The sequence below is a fragment of the Diabrotica undecimpunctata genome, chromosome 5 (genome assembly GCF_040954645.1).
Source record: "Diabrotica undecimpunctata isolate CICGRU chromosome 5, icDiaUnde3, whole genome shotgun sequence".
Taxonomy (NCBI): Eukaryota; Metazoa; Arthropoda; class Insecta; order Coleoptera; family Chrysomelidae; genus Diabrotica; species Diabrotica undecimpunctata.
The window spans coordinates 64989903-64997539 of NC_092807.1; positions in this window are offsets into that span (position 1 = coordinate 64989903).

Here is a 7637-nt window from a genome sequence, read left to right on the forward strand (position 1 = left end):
TAAACAAGTTGGTTTTTGAATTAAGTTATTTAAACGAAATGTAACAATACTTAAGTGATCAAATAGTGTAATTTATTTAGTCGAATATTCAATTAGTATTAAAAAAAAAACAAAAAAATAATAAAAATAAATTTTCGTTACTTTTTAATATCTGTAACGACTTGTTACTTTAACTATTTTGCGTTTGTGTAAAAATTTGTGTTATTTTCGGATTAAATTTCACAATAAATTTTGCGTCTATCTGAACATCTATTAACTGAAATAGTTTTAGTTTAGATGTCATACTAGTAGATCCTTTTTATTGGAATAATGATTAGACCAATTTACCTTCATACTTCTACTTGCACAGTAAAATATTCGTTGTCGAAGTAATCCAAAACAGTCGTATATTCGTGAAATAACCTATATATACTCGTATATAACCTACCAAAACGTAAACCGGGATACTGACATTAATGAAGTGACAAATAAAAGTTGATATCTGATATCTCATGGTTTACTGTCATTAGTGTATAATTATTTTTATATGGGCGTATCATTGATGTTTCGAAAAAGTTAAAGTGTAGATATGACTTTAAGAGCTTGTTATGGTGTTATATTTATTATTATTTAAATCAGATTGAAATATAGTTTATTTAGGTTTTGTGTATCTTTTTTGTCATTTATTGCGTTGGAATTTCTTTTTATTTCTATTGATTCGTGTATCTGCCTCTTTTGTTTGTTTTGTTCGGTTTTTAAAATTTTGATGTTTTCGAAGTCAAATTTATGCTTTTTCTCATTTTCATATTTTGTGTGTGCAGTGACATTGTTCTTGTCATATTTGTGAGAACGAATTCTGGATTGAAGCAGTTGACTGGTCTGCCCGATATAGACACCTTCACAGTTAATACATGTTATCTCGTAAACAACATGTGATTTTTTGAGTTTTGTAGTTTGTGTTTTTAGTTTAGTGAAATATTTATTTAAAAGGTTGTTGCCTTTGTGAGCAACTATTATGTTATGTTTGGCTAAAAGATTTATCAATTGTTCGGAAAAACCTTTTATATATGGAAGAGTTGTATAGGTAGTTTTGATACTGTTGGGTTTATTGTTATTTGTATTGTTGTAAAATTTATTAAGTCTTAAAAAGTATTAAGCCTAAACTTAAAAATAGTCTCGATTAGATGTTCGGGATATGCATTCTCTAGAAGGGCATCTTTTGCTTTTTTTATTGCAGTTGGTCTGTATTCTGGGTCTATTAGTTGTCAGTGTCCCGTTTTACGTTTTGGTAAGTTATATATATATATATATATATATATATATATATATATATATATATATATATATATATATATATATATAACAAACAGTTATTGTAAAATATGTATATACATATATATATATATATATATATATATATATACATATTTTACAATAACTGCTTGTTCTTAATCTTGTACATTTCAGAATCTTGACAAAGGTAAGGGTTTCCTGCCGAAACGTTGATTTCTATGGAAAATAATAAAATCTAGTTCCACATGTAATATAATTTATTAAGCCTAAACCCAAGAAAAACTAATTAGATATATATATATATATATATATATATATATATATATATATATATATATATATACATATATATATATATATATATATCTATATCTATATATATATAGATATATATATATATATATATATATATATATATATACAGTTAATATGTTATAGTTATATGTTAATGTGATATTAAAAGTCTGAGGTGCGCCAAGCAATTAATTAGCTAATTAATTAATTAATTAAATTTATTTAAATGATGCAATTATGATTCTATCACACTATTTAATTTTCTTATCTTAAGGTTTTACTCGTGCTTCAATATCTATGCTTTACATATGATAGGTAAGGTTCAAAGAATACCGGAATAATAAAAAAATATATCATACAACATTTTATATTGAAATAAAATTCACACTCAAATATCTTCAATAAAAAATATCTCATATAATGATTATCAAAATTTTGTTCTACGTACGTGAACCTTCAAAAATTAATGGTATATACAATATAAATTAAATTTTCAAATCAAAATTTTTCTAAATCTCCTGATCAAAATATTCCTATCCTTTCTAAAGCAATTGTTAAAAAATGTGTTGTTAATAAAGAAAAACTGACGAATGGTAAAACTATCTCTCTGATGATGAGTTGTCCAAATCCTTGTTCCTTGTATCCTACACTATTTATTCTTAGCAGTCCCCTAGGTAATCAGCAATCTTACAACAAATTATTGCGAGCCTATCGTCTTTAATGATCTCCTTCAAATGCACGTATCGTTCACATGATGCTAACCTCTTTTCCTCTCAATAAACTGAATCTCTCGTTCCGGCCTGAACAGTGACTCTTGGAATATCAGTAGAAAAATATAACTTACAATATTTTACTGGATCAGCTTCCGTCAGATACACTTACTCCAAGAAAACTCACAAACATTCACTTCTACTGCTTACTAACTATGGAGAACCACCAGAGAACAACGACTGTTCGCCTTGAACCCTTGGAAAAACAACTGATTATCTTTTCTCCCTCAAAAATCTAGCTAAACTCTCATTCCTACATACCAGAGTTCGTCACACTTATCCCCATCTACCATTTAGATAACAAACAACAATTTTACCTACAATTTTAAATTTCCTAAAAACTATTAACATGCTAATCGGTTTCTACAAATTCTTAAGAACTAACGGAGAATTATATTTTCTATATGATAAAAAAATTTAAGTTACTTCAAATGTAAAAATAAAAATAACAATAAAAGAAACGTTTGAAGAATGATATTTCTTTTATGAATTATTAAGGTTAGTTGTTATTACGGTGAATTTTAGGTATTTCCAATATTTATAAATTTTGTTTAATATATTACAATGTCACTTAGCTGTCCAGTGTCCGTTTTATAATTTAAAGTGTATTTATTTTTGTTAATGTGATACATCTCAAGAAATAATCTACTTTTGTAGTTATCAGCCTCTGCGAAAATGTGAGCTTTGTTATAGTCTAGCATATGACCGGTGTTTTCATAGTGCTCAACTACTGCGCAAGTGTTTTTTCCCAAGCGGAAATCACTTTTATGTTGTGTGATGCGTTGTTTTAGCCATTGTGATGTTTGGCCAATGTAGCTATTTTGACATTCTAGACACGGTATTTCATAAACAACATTACTTTTGTATAAGGTTGGTACTGGGTCTTAGATTTTTGAAAATAGTTGCTTGCTGTTCATGGTACAGCTTGTCAAATTTAAGGTGATACTTGACAAATTTGTCCACTTGCGTAGAAAATTAAGTGAGAACGCATTCGAAGGAAAAGAGATACATAATGCGCTCGGTCTCTTCGCCTCGTTTGTACACTCCATACTACAAGTTTACAGAGAGTGACCTTATTTATTAATGTGATTAATTATGATATGTCTATATATCGCCGTTCCAGTGAAACAATGACGTAACTGTAAAATTGAAAATTTTACAGAGGAGACGAATGAAAAATATTATTTTTTGCAATATACTTTTAGAGAAGTCAATGAAAGTCATTTGTAGTGATTTTATTGGGAGAAAAAGTTAAATATGAACCGTTTTGACTGATACATATCCAAATTAGGTAGTGTATATGGAATACTTTGATTTTGTAATTAGGTCATTGTTTTTCCAAAAGTGTATTGTATATGTAAACGCAACATTTTTGTCGATATTTTTATAAGTAATGTATGAAATGTACATTCACAGCAAGTTTAAACGTGATACATGGTACAACTAAATTAATCTAAATAAAAAATATCAACACTATTGAGATCAAAAGGATCTACTTAAACTATTTTGTAAATTCACAAAAGTTAAAATCGGAACTAAACAAGAAAATCCACAAAAAACTTAGCAATAGATAAAAATGAAATTTAATCAATAACTGAATCAAAGAAATATTTATAAAATTGGGGAATAATTAGACTGTCCACTAAACTTTTTAAGTCCCTCTTTTTGTTATCTGTTAAGGGGATTTTGTTGGTGTAAACAGATTTTGTCGTAATTTCCTTAATAGATTTTACTTCAGAAACACGCCTCTTCTTAGGTTTAAATTCTACGCTGTCCCATTCCTGTTGTTTAAAACTTAATTTGCAACGGAATACTTCGCATCCTTTTTCAAACTGAAGTAGTTTTACATCGCTAATTTTGAATTCTTGTCCGTTAACATTCTTAAATAAACTAGGAGCTAGTTCTCCATATAAAGCTTTCAAATCAACAAAATCAGTAAAACTCATTTCCTTAACAACCAGCGGATTTCCTTTCTTTTTGGCATATCTTATTAATGAAATATACTGGTCGGGTACATAAATTGGACCCGAATTTTTAGCCTTTTTTACAGCTTTTTCTATTATGCTGTGGACAGCGTCGCCCTCGTTTTGGGTGTGACCGCGAACCGCGAACTAAATATTTGTGAGTAATAGAGTTAATATTGTACACTTCCACTGCATACAAATAGGCTGCAATCATATATCTGAAAAAAAAACCAAATCAAATTAAAGGAGATTATTTTTAGTTTATTTTCTAATTGAAGTTGACTACTCGTACAGTCCAGAACATACCTGTTTTTTTGTTGTCCGCCACAATTGTCAGAGTAAAACACCACGTCAAGACCAGGTTTCAATTTAGCGAGTTCTTCAAGATAGAGTAATACGCAGGATCCAATTTCTGTTACCCCTCTGTGGCCTAAGCCTTCATGCCAAAAAAAGCAGTCGGACTTGTCATTTCCAATTTCAGTTACCTGTAAGATTTTCTTGGTTAAAAATCATTACACAAAAGAAGAACATGTTTAGGAGTAGACATTAAGCGTATAACAGGATTCATATTTAGACATCTTAAAGTAGATGTTATAACATGCCCAAATATGAATCCTTAATTTTGAAAGATAAAATTTTCGATATTTTTCAAGGTACCTACTATTATACCCTTAACAAGATGTAAAAAAGTATTACATTACTATCATTTTTTTAGACCAATGGTAGTTTACTTACCGTAAAGTTGTAACAGTTGAGTCGACTTTTATAAAAAAAAAGCAGAGGTTTGTCCCGTTGGAACAGGTAACACAGCCAATATTATTGTATGTTATTTTGACGTTTCAATTTTTCCTTCGGAAATTTTTCTCAAAATACAAAATATTTTTTTTTGTTACTTGGTAAAAAAATTCTTTTTATAAGTATATTTTATTTGACTCATTAATATTGACCATTCAGTCATGTTGAAGCGGCAGTTTTTTTAAACACTTCTATAGTCTCGTTCTGTAATTTTATAAGAGGAATATTGGCAGAGATAAAAGCTTTACATTTGCGTTACAGTAAACTGTATAAGAATAAAAGAACAGTAGTTAATCTTATACCTGGAACATACCGACGAAACATTTATTACTTAATTTTTATACTAGAGTTGTTGTAATATTTTATATTATAGTTATACTTTTATTCTTCGGATCTTGGGCATTTTAGCATTTTAGTAAGTCATAAATATTTTAATCTGTTTTTTATTTCTTTACAATAGAATAATACCAACCTCCTTGGGATAGCTGTCAACATCCGGTATTTAGGTACTAAACTGTATAACTTTATTAACTTTCCCGAATATTTTATTTTTGTAAGGAGATTTTGTAGAAATATATCGTATAAAATATATCTCAAATAGTGACTGAGTTGTCAATATGAATAAGTCAGATAAAATAAAATTATTAAAAGAATTTTTTTACCAAGTAACAAAAACAAAATTTGTTTAATTTATTGGCATTTCGTATTTTGAGTTAACGATTTCCAAAGTGGAACTCGAAACTTCAAAATAAACTTATTTTAAACTAAAATTGTGGCTTATTCCCTGTGGCCTTCTAATTTTGAATGAAAATCCATGTTTATAATTTAAAATACTTAACAATAATTATTATTTTTTTTTTATTTAAATTTACGTGTCTCGACAACTATGGTCATTGACACGGGAACAAACAAAATCGGTATTTACAATATATGATTAAGCTACAGTTTTGGTACTTTTACAAAATTCGTAAATATTTCATATTAAATTATATAATTTAGAGTCTCTTAAAAAAATAATCAAAGAGTTCATTGAACCAGGTGAACTAAGTATATCACTAAGGGTACCACTAATATTGTGCCGTCGTCGGGTGGAGCTGAAAGTACTGCATTCAAGTAGGATATGCTGTATGGAAAGCCGCGTGTTGTTGCAGCGTTCGCAGACTGGTGGATTTCCAGAACTCATGAGGTAACCATGCGTGAGACGAGTGTGTCCTATTCTTATTCGTCTGATTATGGCTTTGTCTCTTCTTTTTTGTATGGGAATTTGCAGTGGTCGAATTATTGGTTGTATTTGATGTAATTTGGATGTGCTTCTACTCCATTGATCTTGCCAATTTTCCAAGACTGATTGCCTGAAGAGATATTTTAGGTCCTGATGGAGCTGTATCCTTTCGACTGGATGATCAGGGCAATTAGCTTCTTTCGCCGCTTGGTCCGCTTTCTCGTTACCAATAACACCTACGTGCGAAGGAACCCAGATTATGGAGACTGAGGTGCCCGAAGTTAACAGCTGATGACAGTGAGCGTGTACCTTATTGACTATTGGGTGTTGTGATCTTAGGGTTTTTAGTGAATGTATCGATGACAGAGAGTCGGTGCATATGGCTATACGTTTGCTGCTTTTTGGTGTGACTTCTAGCGCCTTGTTTATTCCATATAATTCCGCTGTATGTATACTGCAGATAGTAGGGAGGCGAAATGACGCTATTGTTTCATTTGTTGTAGTAACAGCACAGCTTGTACCATGTTCATCTTTACTGGCGTCTGTGTATAAGATTGTATCAAACTTTTCCATGTCAATCATTTTGTTGAACTCTTGTCTAAACATACTAATGGGGGTTTCCTTTTTGTCGTATCTACATAGACTAATGTTAAAACTAGGCTGCTTTCTGGTCCAAGGCGGGGTATGAGGGATACAGATCGGGGTCATATGTGAAAAATCTATGTTGTTAATTAACTGGTGTAATTTGCGGTCAAATGGGTATACAGACCTAAGTTTTTCTGTTGGCTTTATTACTGTGTGTCTGGCAACAAGCTTGGCAGCTGGATTTGAGGGGTTGGCAGAGACCTTTGCAAAGTAATTCAGAAGTAGTCTTTGTCTCCTATAGGTCAGTGGAGGTTCACAGGCTTCAACATGAATGCTTTCAGATGGGCTAGATCTAAAAGCACCAAGACAAATACGAAGAGATGTGTTCTGAACGACGTTAAGAGAATTTAAGAGAGACTTGCATGCAGACATATAGAGTATGCTACCGTAATCAAGTTTGGACCTAATTAGGGCTTGGTAAATTCTGAGTAATACTTCCTCTTCAGAGCCCCAGTGATAGTGAGCAAGAGATTTAATTATGTTTATTCTTTTTAAACAATTAGCTTTAGTGGTTTGTATATGATTTCTCCAAGACAGTCTTTTATCAAACTGCATACCTAAGATTTTATGGTTATCTACTACACGAAGCGGAGTTCCATGCAGTTATAAATTAGGTTGAGGAGACCTGTATTTTTTACTAAACTGGATTACTACAGATTTAGGTGGTGAAAATTT